General features: G+C 43.0%; 1 pseudogene across 1 annotated transcript in view; it reads left to right on the top strand.

Annotated features, from left to right (window-relative positions):
• Positions 1-1,408: 1,408 nt before the first annotated feature.
• The window catches only part of LOC114257451 (uncharacterized), a 34,975-nt pseudogene continuing 18,741 nt past the window's right edge, over positions 1,409-17,642 (top strand). The window contains exons 1-3 of the transcript XR_014344534.1: positions 1,409-1,421; positions 1,516-1,616; positions 1,733-2,368. The product of XR_014344534.1 is annotated as an uncharacterized LOC114257451 (transcript). The remainder of the gene's footprint in view (positions 1,422-1,515; positions 1,617-1,732; positions 2,369-17,642) is intronic.

Raw genomic sequence — 17,642 nt, 5'->3', positions numbered from 1 at the left:
TACAGATTTTGGTGGAGTCTGCTCCGTTATTGGTGTTTATTCTCAGTGCAATAAGCTGATCTGCAGTCTGCTCTGCTTCTCTTCTTTGGAGTTTGGGTGAAGCTTAGTTGGTCTGCTTTCTTTTATTTTTGTTTTTTTTCTATTGTTTGTTGGTTTCTCACCAACTGGCGCTTGGAGCTTCAGTTAGCTCCAAGCTCCTCTTTATTGATGTTCTGTATCCTTTTTGCATACTTTCATCAATAAAGATTTTTCTTTGCCGATCCAAAAAAAAAAAATTGTAGTTTCTACAATTTAAAATTGTGATTTTTCATAATCTGTGAAATTAATGAAAAATCTTTATGACTCCTCAAACAAGAGTGGTGTTTCCTTTTCTTAGTCAACAAATGACTCAAAATACTATTATAAGGGTGTAAGGTGTGCTTCTACTTGTCTCCTTATTCGAAGTGGGCAACCTCAAGGCAACTTGGGGGCCGGACTTTGGCATCCATAGGGCCGGACTTTGGCATCCACAGCGGCGTCTTTGGTCTCCATATGGTTTTGGAAGCCCAGTGGACAGTATCATCAAAGGGCATGTATGCCGACACTGTGCACACCTCCTTGGCGCAAGATTTGGGACACGCACCCGTTATTGTAGCATCTTGGGTTGTCATCCTAAACCGAATGGGCTATCGAGGTGCCAACAAAGCCTCGTGTGCCAAATCACGAGTCACAACATACGCTTGGATTTGGCCATGCTCGTGGGGGTCTTGTGGCTTAAAGTAAGTTGTTCGATGGCAACGCCACTACTCATGGGAATATTAATTTGAAAGGCATGAAGCTCTATGTCATGCGACGCACCTTGTGCTAAGCTTGTGGGAAGGTGTAATGCTACTTGTGGGCTACGTACCAATGTTGCCTTTCTCGTGCAACACGTTAGTGCAACGCCTTGGGTGCGCAATGGCCTTGGGTGCGCAATGGCCCTTGGTAGACGGTTAGCATGTCAAGCATGCACGAGGACTATGTTGTGGGTGCGCAAGTGACCTATAGTCATGTGTGGGGTACAGGAGAGCCTCGTGACTATTCGAGATGTGCGCAACAAGAGATCCTAACATGCGTTGGAAGCTTGTTAGCTAGGTCGAGGGCTTATGCTAGCACACAGTTGGGAACCTTAAGTGGCTCAATTGTGGGCAACACTGCTGATAACATTAAGGTGTGCAGTTGTGTGGCAAGAGGCGTCTTGGCGATCTTGGAGTTCAAGCGCATCACTGGCAAAAATATATTCTGCTGTGCATTCAAAAGAGTCGGCCTGTGACACCTTGTCATCCTAAATTCTTGTGTTCATTGTAGTTCAATGCTGCATATCTAATCTACGATACAGAAGCATAAAGTATTTACATGAAACAATTGTTGAGTCTACACAACCTAGTCAATGGCTGATTCAAGTGTTGAACTTTGTTGCCAGGCTCTGACAGTATGTTTTCATCATTATCCTCTCTGGAATGTGTTTGTTATTTTTAAAATTTATCTATTTGGCAGGGCGGTTGACACTGACCAATTATGCGCTGTACTTTGAGTCTTTGGGAGTTGGTTTATATGACAAAGCTGTCAGATATGAATTGGCAATGGACATGAAGCAGGTCATAAGGCCTGAATTAACCAGACCATTGGGTGCTCGTCTCTTTACAAAGCTGTGATGTACAAATCAACATCTATGTATGTTTTCTGTTTACATTTATTTGTTTGAAACTTGCATACTGGTACAAATCTTGAGATTTTGACTAAATTTTTGTACAGAGCAGAGCCTGTTTATTTGGAGTTTCCTGAATTCAAAGGCAATTCACGACGGGACTACTGGTTGGATGTCTGTCTTGAGATCCTCCGTGCTCACAGGTTCATTAAGAAGTATAATCTCAAAGGGACTCAACAATCTGAAGCACTTGCAAGGGCAATCCTAGGTATTTTTCGATATCGTGCGGTGAGAGAAGCGTTTCGTACCTTCTCATCCCATTACAGAACCTTACTATGTTTTAACTTGGCTGAAAGTCTTCCGGGGAAAGATGTGATCTTGGAAACTCTATCAATTCGTTTGGTGCTTTTGAATGCCAGCACTTGCCAACGCGATTCAATTGGGGTTTTAAATGCAAAACAAGGGTTGAAACTCCCAGTTCCAGTTTTGACACTACACAGATTTGGGCTTATATCAGAACACTGGAAAGATGTTGATGGGGAAGCGTTTGATGCAGCTATAGATGTTTGCATTGGTGAAATAAATCCATTAGAAAACGCAGTGAAACATTCCAAGCGGAACACGGAAAGGGCATAAGCTGCACAAACAACTGTGGACCAAGTAAAAGTGGAGGGCATTGATACCAATCTAGCTGTAATGAAGGTTCATAAAAATAGTTTCTATTTGTTTGGCTTTCTTGTGCCAGAACAATAATTTCTAGTAAAAATTGATTTTTACTTTTTATTTTGATTTTTAAGATCATCTGCATTTAGTTAGATAGGTGTAAAAATTGTATTATTATTATTTTTTATCACAGAAACCATGTTTGGTTTAGTCTTTGTGTTTGAAGAAAAGGGAGACTTTTTACTCATTCTCCTTTAGGTAGATGGCAGCTTTTAAAAATACTGAAGGGTCCCAGTCAACTAGACTATGAACACAATGAGGAGAAGTTAAGCAACTATTTTTCCATGTTAGATAAACCTATCTGATATTTTCCCACATATTCTTCACTTGATATATTGGTTGGTCGTTGAACACACCAAAATTAAATACTAAACTATACCAAATTCTATCAGAATAATGGCAAGTCCAGGTATCGATCCACAGGGACTATTGTGAAATTAAACTAATTTAATTGTTAAATTCCTAAATTAATTTTGATAAAAAGATTGAATGATCATAACCTAATTTAATTAACAAATAAATTAAACTAAGGAATTAAATTATCAATATTAAATGAAATTGGATTTACTAAATTGGGGAAAAATCCTAGGGTAGAGAATTCACCACTAACCACATAATTAGGGTTTCCAATTGAAATTAATTATGCTATGGTTTGAACGAATTAATGCTTCACAACTACAAGCTCAAAGCATTTAACAAGAAGATTATCACATTCAATGTACGAGCACGAACCATCTCAAGCAATACGAATCGTTCACTCTAAACTAGGGTAGTGATACGACTCGTTCCTCGTAGCATGGTTCGTCCCATACCTTGAATGTAAAGGAAAAGAAAACTCATGTATGGATAATATTCAACAATCACAGAAAGTCAAATATTTGAAAAGATAATGAAGATCATATATAAAGAATTTCTAAAACACCATACAATGGTTCAAACCTTTACATAATTTAAAATCAAAAAAAGAAAGCTACATAATTACATGGCTAGGGTTTCATCAAAATCCTAGAAAAGAAGACTAGCCACTCATGGAGGAGTGGAAGGAAGTAGAAAGAGAAGGAATCACCATAGGAGACATCCTTGAAGCTTTTTGTTTCTTCCTCTTTTGCAAACCCTAGCCTCCCTCTTTAGGTCCAAACAATTTCAGAACCCTAATCCAGCCTTTTTCTCCTCTTGTTATCCTTCCAATCTCGTCCAAACAGGTTTAAAACGTCGGTTTGACTTTCCCAGGAAAAGTCAACGCACGTGCGGGAAAGTCAACGCACGTGCGGAAAAAGTCAACGCACGTGCGGAAAAAGTCAACGCACGTGCGGGAAAAGTCAACTCTGCCAAATTCTGTCTTTTTGCTCATTTTATGCTCCGACGATATATAACCTGATTGACACTCAACACACATAAAATATACGGTTTGACCAGCAAGTGAAGTTAAGAGATTCTAATTAACGGCCTCAATGATGTACATTTCGGCCTTAATCACATCCCCCAACTTACTACTTGCTAGTCCTCAAGCAAGTAAAATAAAATAAAATTAAACAAAATCTATCTATTTCCTCTTTCGTGGGAAAACGGTTGCATTTAGCATATGCAACAAGCCTTTAAACCACAAGGTTACCCCAAGTGGACGAGTAAAGTCTCGTGAGGGTTTCCAGAAATGATACCCACAAACATCAACATATTCATATATACTCAACAACAAATGACCACATTACTCCACCTAACAATCAACTTATGTGCCACTACAGTGTGATATTTAGACATCATGAGTCATTAAAGACACAGTGGACAAGCATGAAGGAACCTATTGAGTCAAAACCACAATTCAGTTAATACAAAAGTAAAGTTCACTATACTTGTGTATGCTAGTAGACAAGTCATGAGTACCCTCGGTGTAAAGTGCAATCTCCATATTAGTTAACTATCCACTATAATATCCCAGTGTAACTCATAATAACACCCATCATATACAGAAAAGCTAACCTGTTGCAGCCAAGATTTTAAAAAGTTTTTTTTTTTTTTTTTTTTTTTTTTTTTTTAAATGACTGTGCAATGTCTTGATCCCTTAAGCTTTCTAATCAACCCGTGTAACGAGCATTGGGCCAATGACTCCCAAACCAGATGGTTTTAGGGCACTATGTGTAAAGACACCCCTACGGGCTTAATAACTCGAGTTGAAAAGGCTACGAATCTGAACAAGTCATTCTTCTTATTTTTCCTTAACTGTGCAATGTCCAAGTCCCTTAAGCTTTCTAATTAACCCATGTAGCAAGTTTTGGGCCAATGACTCCCAAACCAGACGGTTTTAGGGCATTAAGTGTAGAGACACCCCTACGGGCTTAATAACTCGAGTTAAAAAGGCTACGGACCCAAACCAGTTAAGTTTTTTTTTTTTTTTTTATATAGGAATCTTGGCTCCTCATTTATTCTTTTCTGCAACTATAGCTATTATCAATGATGTACACTAGGGATTATAATAAAAAGATCACCGCTATGATAGTGTGTTCATGTGAATTAAGACATACTCATGACAAGTGTACTAAAATCACAAACACAGACAACTCTCCTCGTGCAAACATGGCATGCAAGTATCTACCCAATAAATCCTTTTCATACAAGTCTACTATGATCTCCAAATAACATATGCAAATATCATCACCCTACTAGCAAAAAGTCACATCAGGTGAAGTAATGCAGTTAAGTGAAATAGGTATAAGTATGAATTATGAGCCAAATAGGAATGCACAAAATAAAATATAACCCTCATCCCCCAACTTGAATATGACATTGTCCTCAATGGAAAAGTAAAGAGAAATGAGAGAAAATTACCAGAATTGTAGGTGCACATCCAGGTAGGCAGAGAGTAACATATACACACTTCACTCTCTTGGTGTTTTTTTTTTTTTTTTTTTTTTTTGAAGAAAAAGGAAAATAAAAATAAAAATAAAAGAGATAAAGCAATAGACAGGCTGGTACTAGGGAGAAGCCGGTGGTGGTGGTGGTGGGAAATGTTGGGCAAACAAGGCTTGCATCAAAGCGCGCGTCTCGAAGGCATTATCCTGACCCTGTTGCTGGATGGCGAGGTTGTCGGCGTGGAGCTGGTCGAAACGCGCCTGAGAATAGTCGCGAAAAGCCTGGAAATCCGTGCGCAACTCCATGAGACTCTGGTGGTGATCATGAAGAGTATGATGGACCTGATCGACAGAGTGCTGAAGCTGTAAGTACTCCTCGCGAGTCATGTAAAGTGGGTCCCCTTGGGGAGGCACAGGGGGAACAGGATGAGCCGGGTGGTCATGGACGGGGTCCTGGGCCTCCTCAACCGGGGCACCCACCGGCTGCGGGATGCGAGATATGCTGTGCTGCCATTCCCGCCGGCCGAATGTCGGATACCCTCGATCAATCTCCTCATCCTCAGCAATGGGGAGGTGGTTCAGCTCAAACACCAGTGTCAACAAATTGGCGAATGGTAGGGGCCAAGTCAGGTTCTGCAGAGGAGTAGGTCGAACTGCCTCCCGTAGAAATTTCTGCAAATGCAGCAAAATGAAATCCTCAAGCGGGACCTGATAGCCGAGCTGATACCCGTGTAAAACCCGCACAAACTCCAAACGGCGCTCAGCTCGATGCCCAAGTGGAAGGACATTCTTATGGACCACGGAATCAAGGAGAAGCAAGCGGCTAGGTAGCTTGCTTCGCCGCAAGCATGTGAAACTGGGGTCACCGTGGGCTCCCGGGAAGTATTGCTGGATGAGGCGAGGTACGGGTTGGTGATCCTCAACTTCCGGGAAAGGCTGATCTTCCGGTTTGGCGAAAAACTCTAACACTTTGGCAATCATGGCCGAGGTGATGTGAACAACATGACCATCAATGTCAGAGAGCAGGCCAACCGCAGTGGGTGTCTCATGCAGGTTCTGGTAGAATAGGCGCACCAGACGAGGATAAGTGGGCGCTGTCACAGCACAAATGCCCAACTGTTGCCGGAGTCGGAGCTGCTCAACCGCCCAAGTAGTGTCCTCGTCCTGCTGAAAAAATGGCAGGTTGAACTGTGTGAGCTTATGAAGAGGCCGTGAAGCCCACTCCGGCCGAGGCAAGTCTCCTGGTGGTGGTGGCGAGGATGGTGGTGATGGTGGTGGTGGTGGCGCCGAAGAGGAGGCACCCCTGGCCTTTTTGGAGGCCCGAGCAGTGACACGGCGACTCATATCCTGCACACACCAATAAGAAATACAGATACCCGTAAAACCAGCATGAGAACCAACTAAATTATGAAAGAACAAAGTTGCCCATTAATGTACCACATGCAATTCCCACCTTTTGTTTTTTTTTTTTTTTGGTAAATAAAAACGAAAATAATGAAATAAATGAATAAAACAAAAAAAAAATGACCTTAAATTAAATTAACTAAACTAAAAACAAAATTAAACTAAACTAAACTATAAAATAACTAAACTACAAAAGAGACTAAAGTATAAAATAAAATAACCTAAACTAACTGATATTTTTATTTTATTTAGTTATTTTTTTATTTTTTATTTTTTTTATTTGGTTAATAGAAGAGAAGAAAATAAAATAAAATACAAACTAAACTACTTATTAATTAAATGAACAATTACAGTATAGAAGAAAAATAATAAGAACATCATTAACTACACAAGTATAATAAAAATAAAAATAAAACCAAAATCTATTAACTAATTAAACTAACTAGAATCATTAAGAAGTAATTTAAACTAAACAAATATAGCAAATAAAATAAAATAAAATAACTAAATTAAGATTATTGTTAGCACCATGATTTCTGAGGCTTTTTTTTTTTTTTTTTTTTTTTTTTTTTTTTTTTTGCGCACGTGCGGGAGTCAAGCCGCACGTGCGGCTTCATCTTTCCCCTTACTCGAGTTGAGTCTGGTTTTCGTTTTTTTTTTTTTTTTTTTTTTGTAAAGAAACTAACAAACATGCATTCTAAAAATAATAATAGGCATAAAAAAAACATAAATAAATAAATAAAAGAAAAGAAACTAACAAACAAGCATTTTAACAAACATGCATTCTAAGATATATATATATATATATATATTTTTAACACTAGATCCAGATAAAATAAATAAATAAATCAATCAAACAAAATAAGTTCTACTTTCACAAATCTATGCAAAAGAAAGATGTAGGAGAGGGTTCAAGAAAGGAGTTGAAAAATTCGAAGATCTTCAAAGATCCTTGAAGAACAACTTCAAATTCTCTAGAATATGATGAGAGGCTTAGATTCTTCAATAATCTCAACTTAGGAACACAACAACAAAGGAGATGATGGAGATAAGAGATTGGGTGAAGAAGAAGGCAAAATGGCTAGAGAATAGAATAATGGCAAGGCTCTCCCATTGATCTCCCACTTTCACTTTCAAGGTTGATAATGGAGAAGGGAAATTAGTTCTTTCCCAAGAGTTAAAAATCTCCAAAATCCATCCCTTGTAAAGCTATGGGTGGGTGCTATTTATAGGCACCTCATGATGTAGGATGGAGCCCATGTGCAAGGCACATGGGGGATATTCTCTCTAACCACCTTGTCCGAGGAGGTGACCTCTCCGAGGAGGTGACTTCTCCGAGGATGAGAAAACCCCGAAGAGGAGATCAATCCCTCGGCGAACCCTTCTTCTTAGCCACACCTAACCAATGATCCCCAATCATCCCAAAGGGTCAGGGGTAGTCCCAGAGGACGTCCTGCCGCAAAATATTGCCGAGTCTCATGGACCCCCCGGGGTCGTGCCACCTCGACCCGGGTATAGGCTAGTTTAACCGAAGAGTGAATTTATCTCCACTCACCGTCCTCGGGATCGGGTCCTTTGTTCGAACTCCATTACGCCCATGGTTCTGGTGCGTAGATCCCGGAAAGCTCCGAGCCCGCAAGTGTTCTGGGACTCATTAACGGAGCGACTTCTAGATTGCGTCTAAATCCGTTCGAAGCCAAGTACTTCAGATCTCTAGATTCGTGGATCCGAATCCTTTCGAGTCCGAGTGCCTCGGATCTCTAGGCTTGCTTAATACCCTTTCGAGTCCGGGCCCGAGTAAGTCTCTAGGTTCGTGGATCCGAACCCTTTCGAGGCTTAGAGCCATTCAGCCCGTTTGACGGCGATAAATCCAAGCCCACCAATCTTGGACTTGCGATAAATTCGGGCCCACTAATCTTGGGCTATTGGGCCTAAATAATTTAGTGGGCTTAAATTAGCTCCTCTTACATTTGCCCCTTGCGTGTGCGAGAAATTGTAATTTTCTTGGACATGCATACTGTCATTTCTTCGACCCTGCTTCGCATCACGTTTCCCAAAAAAAAAACATGTTGTCACGACAGAGCCTATAGATAAAGTTGATGACGCACTTCAATTTACAAAAAAAATTGACAAGCAAAAATTTAATTTTTTTGTACTTTTTTTTTTTTTTTTTTTTTTTTTTTTTTTTTTTTTTTTTTTTTACATCTCAATATATATATATATATTTTTCATTCCAAGCAAATAAAGCACACCGACCATCATTTTTTATTTTAGAAGGATAAGGCCCATTATTTATTTTTATAGGACCATAAATTTTTGACCTAGTCTCTTTTTATCAAACCCTATACTCAGCCGCCCCTCTCTCTAAAACAGAGACCAACCCAGGCTTTTTGTTCTTCAACAAATCTGAGGCTAACGCCATTTGCATGCTGGTCGGCGCAGCTCCAAGCAACACCATCGAAGACCCACGCCACTGCCACGGTTGGCCAGTACTGGAACCAGCTCGCCATGGTAGCTGCTTGCTCATGCTGCTAACGTCCTGCAACCTCGCCACTACCTTCAGCCATGATTTGATCAACGCTGACCACCGTTAACAGCCACAGCTTCGGCTAACACTGGTTCACGTCAACGTCTGCTGCAACTCCCGGTGACGGCGTCGTCCTTATCACCGACCCGACCTACCGCTGGCCCTCTCTTTGCCTCTTTGCTTCCTGCCCCGATTGTCCGACGCTGACCACGCATGTTGCCCGTTCAACGCGACATGCGTTGTCTTGCCCAGCGCTATTTAGCTCATCACCGGTCCTCCCTCTCAGCTTATCAACACTTTTCAGAGTTCCGAACCCCCAGATCTTGGCCTTGATTTCACACCCACTGAAATTCATCGCCCTTGGTTCCAGCCGTGATTAATCAACACCAACCACACCGCCGACTCAGCGCGGTGCCGGTTTGCCCAGTTGCCCAATGCCCGCGCTGTCATTCTCGGTTTGTGAGCAAATGTTGCTGAAACCCCATTCTTGAATATTTTTTTTTTTGATTTTTCTGATACATAAATATGTATATATGTATTTTTTTTTGTTGCTCATGAACCTGGGCTTGCAAAGAATAAATTTGGGATTTGTGTTCTTGACTTCTAAATAGCTAGTGCTTGGTCATGGAGAGAAAAGAAATGCTCCGATATTGAATTTTGCTAATCTTTGTTTTATAGAGTAGCTGAATCACCGAGTTTGAACATAAATATCTGTTGATAATGCTTGATGAAATACATTTTGAATCCTCACTTGGGATCTGAACTATACTGCTGAGACTTGTTAAATCCGAGAATGATGAAATTTTACTGCTCACTTATGTGTTTGAACCACTGTTACCAAATCTTGAACTCATGTTGACAAATCTAACATAAATAGAATATTTGATGCTTGCATTGAAATATTGATGTCAAGGGTGGAGATGTGATAGGAATGATGTCACGCTTGATGCCTTGCGCCAAGACCGAACCAGCCTACCATCGGCCTCTCTTTGCTAAAACTCTTCCTCCGGCTTCGACGGTCCAATGCAAACCACACACGTTCGCCCTCTCAACGCAACGTGTGTGGTTGCTGACTCTTCTGTGGTACCAGCGTTGATTCCGGCTTCAACTTGTCTGACGCCGACCACGCACGTTCGCCCACTCAACGCAACGTGCGTGGTCTTGCCCAGCCTAGCTCAGTCCTGTTGATTACAGTCTATAAAACCTTTCTGATTTCAACTTGAATTCCAACATCGGCTTCGGACTTCACCCCTCTAATAGTCCCAAATTTGTGAGTATGAAATTCGGCTCTCTCTTCCTCTTGTTGAATATAAATTTTGTTATCGAATGATTGATTGTTGCAACCCCGAGAATATTAGATATCATGCTCGAACTCCTGATGTAGAATTCATCGTAGGACTTGTTGATATGATGAAATACCTCGTTGAATAATAAAGATGATATATTGTTGTTTGTTTAACTTGTGGATGCTTGAGAAATACATAGCTGATGCCAAAATTTTGTGTGACCGTTGTAGTTTTACGTCGGCTTGAGAGGAACCAGCCCGGAGAGACAAAAACTTGATTGTTGCATTTTCATGAACTTGCTCAGAGTAATAAAATTGTTGTAGCTTAAATAGATAATTATTATTTGTTGATGTTGCCCCATTCTGATAATGCCTGAATCATGATCTGAAATTAATATTGTTTGTCTCAGTTGTCGGCTTTGCTATTTCAGGCAAATGAATTCTTGATTGAAATCCACGACCTCGGGGCCCTTGGAACCCGCACTAATGAGAGCAAGGGCTGTTCCTCGGAGGTCCGAACAAAAGCAAGACTGTCCCTCGGGAGTCCGAAGGTAGCACACACCCTACTTTGGCAAGAAAGATTCCTCTGGAAGATAACCGAGTCTACCAAGCTTGCACCAACAGTAGTAAAGATTGTCTCTCAGAAGTTCGAGTGAAAACAAGGCTGTCCCCCAGAAGTCCGAGCAGAAACGAGGCTGTCCCTCGGAAGGCTCTCCCTCAGAAGTCCGAGCAGAAACAAGGCTGTCTCTCGGAAGTCCGAGTGGATGTGCACTTCTACTTCGGCAGCTAATGGAAGCAAAGGCTATCCCTCGGGAGTTCGAGTAAGAGTCCACTCTACTTTGAAAAGAAAGATCCTCGGAGCTCGTATTGATGAAATCAAGGGCTGTTCTTCGGACCCGCACTAATGAGAGCAAGAGTTGTCCCTCGGAAGGCTCTCCCTCAGAAGTCCGAGCAGAAACAAGGCTGTCTCTCGGAAGTCCGAGTGGATGCACACTTCTACTTCGGCAGCTAATGGAAGCAAAGGCTATTCCTCAAAGCTCGCACTGGCGGAAGCGAGATCTGTTCTTCGAAAGTCTGAGGCGGAGAACACACTCTACTTTAGCAAGAAAGATCCTCAAAGCTTACATTGATGGAAGCAATAGCTGCTCTTCGGAGGTCTGAGTGGGAGTATACTTCTACTACGTCAAGAAAGGTCTCTTCAGGTTGGTAGCCGAGTCTACTATTCCCCTTTCTTCTTCGAGGGGCAGTAAAAAATTGAAAACTGTTTCAAGCAACATAACACAATGAAGATATACAATGTAGAGAAAATAACTTCTAATGGAGATACATAATATAGAGGAAATAAATTTCTTCATAACATAAGAAAGATAGAACTTCTTGGACAATGTAGTAAATGCAAACTGTAAATGTCATAGATAGACTTCTTCCACGGAATATTGAAATTTGCCCCTAGAGTTGCAAGATCATTTGGAAAACTTTCACCAGCTGCTCGGGTTGTGGCCATCATGCACCATCATAGCCATGTCTTTGGATCTTTCTGTACAGACTGATATCCACATCTCCGCAAGACTTTTCATGGATCTGTTGTAGTCGGAAGCTCGCTTCTTGTTGGCCAACACACCGGGCTAGGAATCCGGTACCTCCTCGGAAGTAAAGTTCACCTTGAATAATTGTGAATTGGGCAAGCTTGGCCATAGTCAGTTTTCTAACTTTGCTTCTGAGTTGTTCGAGGACTTCTCCTCTCCAGTCCTCCGGAAGGTCTTTGTCTTCGGGTATTATTGAAGGTTCCGTTCTCTTCTTGATAACAATTGTTGCCTCTTCCTCTGGAATGTCAACTCTTGCCCCTAATGTTGAGAGGGCATCTGAAAACTTGTTGTCGGAGAGAGGCACATGCTCTATTTCGACCTTCTGAAATTTGTCAAGAAGCCTTTGGACTGCTGTTCGATATGTGGCCAAGGCAGGTTCCTTTAAGACGAATTGTCCTGAAACTTGCTTCACTATCAGCTTTGAGTCCCTCCGGATCCGAATCTGATGTGCTAAGAAGTAATGTCTGAGCTTTTGGGCGGTAAATACCCAAGCTAAGCAATGTCTCTCTATCGGAGTATATTGGACTTCTGCTCCTCGAATCTTCTGGCTGATGTAATACACCGGACGTTCTGCTCCATCTACATCTTGGACCAATAATGCCCCTATGGACTTGGGGGTTGAAGTTAAGTACAACATTAGAGGCACCCCGGGCTGCAGGGCTATCATGGTCTGAGGCGAGGTCAAGGCTGCCTTGATTCTCTCGAAGGCCTTTTGGTGCTCCTGGTTCCACTCGAACTTGGCATCTCCTTTTAATAAAGAGCCGAAAGGTGCAGAGATCTCTGCCAGTGCTGGGATAAACCTCCGAATATAAGACACCTTCCCGAGGAACTTCTTTAACTCCTTCTGAGAATGTGGGGGAGGCATTGCTTTGATAGACTTGACCTTGTCTTCATCTGTCTCGATACCATGCCTATGTACAAGAAACCCGAGGAACTTCCCGGCCATCACCCCGAAAGCACATTTGAGAGGATTCATCCTCAATTCGAATTTCTGGCACCTCTTGAATACCTTCTCAAGGTCTCGGAGATGGTCATCTTCTTTCTTGGGTTTCACCACTAGATCATCGACATAATCTTCCACCTCATGATGGATCATGTCATGAAAGATTGCAGTCATAGCCCTTTGGTAAGTTGCACCGGCATTCTTGAGTCCGAAAGGCATGACTGTATAGAAGAAGTTTCCGAGAGGTGTTCTAAAAGCAGTCTTTTCTGCGTCCTCTTCAGCCATCTTAATCTGATTGTATCCACTGAATCCATCCATGAATGAGAACATCTGGTGTCCCAAGGTAGTATCCACGAGGGTGTCGATGTGAGGAAGAGGGAATTCATCCTTCGGGCAAGATTTGTTCATATCTCGAAAGTCTACACATACTCTGATTTGGCCATTCTTCTTCTTTACTGGCACGATGTTTGCTAACCACGTGGGGTACTGTATTGGCCGGATGAAACCAGCCTGTTGAAGTTTTTCAATCTCCTCCTTAATCTTCTCTTCGAGATCTGGATGATATTTTCGAGCAGCTTGCTTAATTGGCTTGGAGTTTGGGAACACATCAAGATAGTGGGAGACTAGGTCAGGATCTAGTCCGGGCATTTCCTTATATGACCAAGCAAACACATCTGAGTATCGGCTTATCAACTTTAACAACTGTTCCCGCTTCTCTGGGCTAAGGCTCGAACTTACGAATACCGGCCTCGGTGCATCTTGTCCATCACTCAGATCTATTTCAATAAGTTGTTCGGGCTGAGGCTTCGGCCCATCTTGCATACATTCTGGAGCCACTTCAAGCTTTATTACTATATCATTGTCAGGAGGCTCTTCTTTTGACTCGGAGTCGGTGACTGAAGAAACCGACTCCCCGCACCTTCATAAATAGTACACCATCTTGCCTCCTTCTCGAACTTTCATCACCTTCCGAGGAATATGCGGACTTTCTGGTCTAGACATCGCCCGCTTACTTGATTCTGCCATCGACTCCTTGTCATCTTTGATATCCTCCCAACGAGGAATTTTGACCCCTCGAGGCTTAGAGGTGGTGGGAACTTCTTCGACAGCCAGTTCGGTGAAGTAGATGGCATCAGAATAATGAGCTTCATGGATCTCGAAAGGCCTTTCTGTAGCCTGAATTGTCACCGTCTTCTTTCCCCATTTAGCCTTAACACACTGATGATAACTTGATGGTACAGCCCCATATCTATGCATCCAGGTCCTCCCTAGAATGATGTGATAATTTGCCTCAGAATCGATAATATGGAACTTGGTGGCCGAGCGAATCTCTCCGACGGCTAAATCGACTGTTACGCATCCGATAGTAACTCTCCTTTCTCCACCGAAGCCAGTGATGACTATCGGCTGCTTCACAATGCGTTCTTCAGAGATTCCGGCCTTTTCTAGAGTAGCGCGAGTCATAATGTTGATAGAGGCTCCACTATCTAGAAAGGCCCTTTTGAACTCAACCCCGTTAATAAAAGCAGTCACATAAAGCGGGCGATTGTGAGAAAAAGGATACTTCCGATCAACCTCGGAGAAAGTAATTGCACTAGATTGCTCTTTTGCCTTCCTCGGGATAGATCCCTCAGTCGACATGCATTCCTCATGGTGTGCCTCGGCTATATTAATGATAGACTTGGTGATTTCTGTTCTTGCCTCCTTGGAAAGTCCAAGCTGGTCAAAGAACTGCTTGAACTTTACACAGTCTTGCAAGGTTTTGGCATAGTGATCAGGATCTTTTTTCACTCTTGGAGGCTCGTAGTTAACCATCTCCTCGGTCTCTTCAAAATAAGATGCCACATAAACATAGTGTCCTCCTCTTCCGTAGTACTCTTCTCCTCCTTCTAGATCAAAGGGATCTTCGTCATGAGTCATAAATGTTCTGCCCTCTGGATCGAGAGCACTTCCATAGTAAACTTGCTCACCCTCTGGCTCGAGGATGTCGTCCAGATAACAATCATCGTCATCGAGATTAGCGATAGCTTCGATCATCGGGCCTTCATAAGCTATCATAGCAACATTCTTGCCCTTGTCTCGGTGTTGAGCATATGGTTGTTCTCGGATGTCTTGAGTCCCTTGCTTTTTGAACCTCAATTCGTCTGCCTCGACTTTATCTCTGAAGATTTTCCTGAGAGTCCAACACTTCTCTGTCGGATGTTTAAATGTACGATGGTAGACACAAAATTCAGGGCTCTCACGGTCCTTTTTTGAAGGCATTTCTTCGACATAAGGCAAGGCAGCAGCAACAATAGGTCCACGAGACGATTTGAAACTAGTCTTGTAACTGGCCTTAAATCCGGACTCCTGAGCATGAGGAATGCTAATGTTCCGAGCTGCTTCTATTAATGCCGAGAAGGTGGGTAGCTTGTGATTAACTAGAAACATTTTGTATCTGCTCAATGCCCCTTCTAGACAGATCTGAACCAGATAACTCTCCTCGACTGCTTCATGACAATCTACGGCCTTGTCCTGAAACCTTTTGACGTAGTCAAGGATGTCTTCACTTTCTTGTTGCTTCTCTTTACACAATGTAAGTGTGGTCACCCTCTCCGCCACTTGAAAGAACTTGGAGTGGAATTTGTTAACCATTTCCTCCCAACTTCGAACAGAGTTTGGGGCCAAATTAACATACCAACTATATGCTCGGTCGGTGAGGGACTTAGAGAATTCTCTCAGTCGGAGGACGTGGTTTGAACCATGAATACCCAGAGTCTCGATGAATCGCACAACATGTTCTCGGGCATTTCCTTGTTTGCCGTCGAACTTGATGAACTTCGGCACTGTATACCCCTCAGGGTATGGATAGCTCAGCATCTCAATAGGGTAAGGCGGCTTGACGTCTGGATCAGGCAAAAAGGGTAAGGTCCTCTTGCCCCGTTCGAGATCGAACATGGCCTGTACATCGGCGAGAGTGAGAAACTGCTGAGGGAGAGAGTTTGATGGTGGTATTCCCGGGACTTGGCTTGTGGACCCGAAGACTGAACTAGGGGCGACTTGGCCATTCTGGTGCTGCAAATTCATCATTGGTGAGGACATTTGACGATATTGGCCATCAGCGCCTATAGACAAGCCAGTTGGTGATGGGACATTGAATTGAGGCCCGTAAAGTCCTCCGTACGGCACTGCTATACCGGGTTGTGCTTGCAGATTTGTTGTTGGCACCAAAGGAGGCCCGCTTGGTGCTTGGGTAACATTTACTGGTGGCGTAACAAGATTAGGTACGGGCAGAGCTCCCTTTTGCGCCATCATGCTCCTTATGTTTTCCTGGACACCAACAGTCGCCGGAGCACCATTCATTACACCAGAAACTCCCCTAGTCACCATTGGATCTTGGCTTGGCACACCATGGAGCCCGGGCATGGGCAAACTGCCGCCGCCTACTGTGGTTTGAGCATGTGTTACTGTGGCCGTGTTGCTATGAGCCATAGGCTGATTGGGGCCTACTTCTCCTTGGATTTGATTTTGCACTCCGGCGGGAATAACTCCACCACCAGTTTGATTTCCGTTTGGCGCCGGTGCAAAGTTAGAACTCATCACCAACATGGTGTGAGTGAGATTCTGAAGAGTGGTAAGAATCTCTTGCTGAGTATTTTGAAGTCCTTGAATGGCTTCCAGTAAAAGTGGTTGATCTGGAGCCATGGTTCTGTCATCACCACCATTAGAGGATCCTTGTTGGTGAACTTCATCTTCTCCCGCCATCCTTGTTGGAGTTGTGTGGATTCCAGATCTCGTTGAGACCATTAACCAATCCGCCTCCCCAGCAGAGTCGCCAAAATGTAGGAGAGGGTTCAAGAAAGGAGTTGAAAAATTCGAAGATCTTCAAAGATCCTTGAAGAACAACTTCAAATTCTCTAGAATATGATGAGAGGCTTAGATTCTTCAATAATCTCAACTTAGGAACACAACAACAAAGGAGATGATGGAGATAAGAGATTGGGTGAAGAAGAAGGCAAAATGGCTAGAGAATAGAATAATGGCAAGGCTCTCCCATTGATCTCCCACTTTCACTTTCAAGGTTGATAATGGAGAAGGGAAATTAGTTCTTTCCCAAGAGTTAAAAATCTCCAAAATCCATCCCTTGTAAAGCTATGGGTGGGTGCTATTTATAGGCACCTCATGATGTAGGATGGAGCCCATGTGCAAGGCACATGGGGGATATTCTCTCTAACCACCTTGTCCGAGGAGGTGACCTCTCCGAGGAGGTGACTTCTCCGAGGATGAGAAAACCCCGAAGAGGAGATCAATCCCTCGGCGAACCCTTCTTCTTAGCCACACCTAACCAATGATCCCCAATCATCCCAAAGGGTCAGGGGTAGTCCCAGAGGACGTCCTGCCGCAAAATATTGCCGAGTCTCATGGACCCCCCGGGGTCGTGCCACCTCGACCCGGGTATAGGCTAGTTTAACCGAAGAGTGAATTTATCTCCACTCACCGTCCTCGGGATCGGGTCCTTTGTTCGAACTCCATTACGCCCATGGTTCTGGTGCGTAGATCCCGGAAAGCTCCGAGCCCGCAAGTGTTCTGGGACTCATTAACGGAGCGACTTCTAGATTGCGTCTAAATCCGTTCGAAGCCAAGTACTTCAGATCTCTAGATTCGTGGATCCGAATCCTTTCG

The sequence above is a fragment of the Camellia sinensis genome, chromosome 11 (genome assembly GCF_055761805.1).
Source record: "Camellia sinensis isolate YWXY chromosome 11, ASM5576180v1, whole genome shotgun sequence".
NCBI classification, from domain to species: Eukaryota; Viridiplantae; Streptophyta; class Magnoliopsida; order Ericales; family Theaceae; genus Camellia; species Camellia sinensis.
The sequence above is the reverse complement of the archived record's forward strand: the minus strand, read 5'-3'. Positions and strand labels throughout refer to the sequence as shown.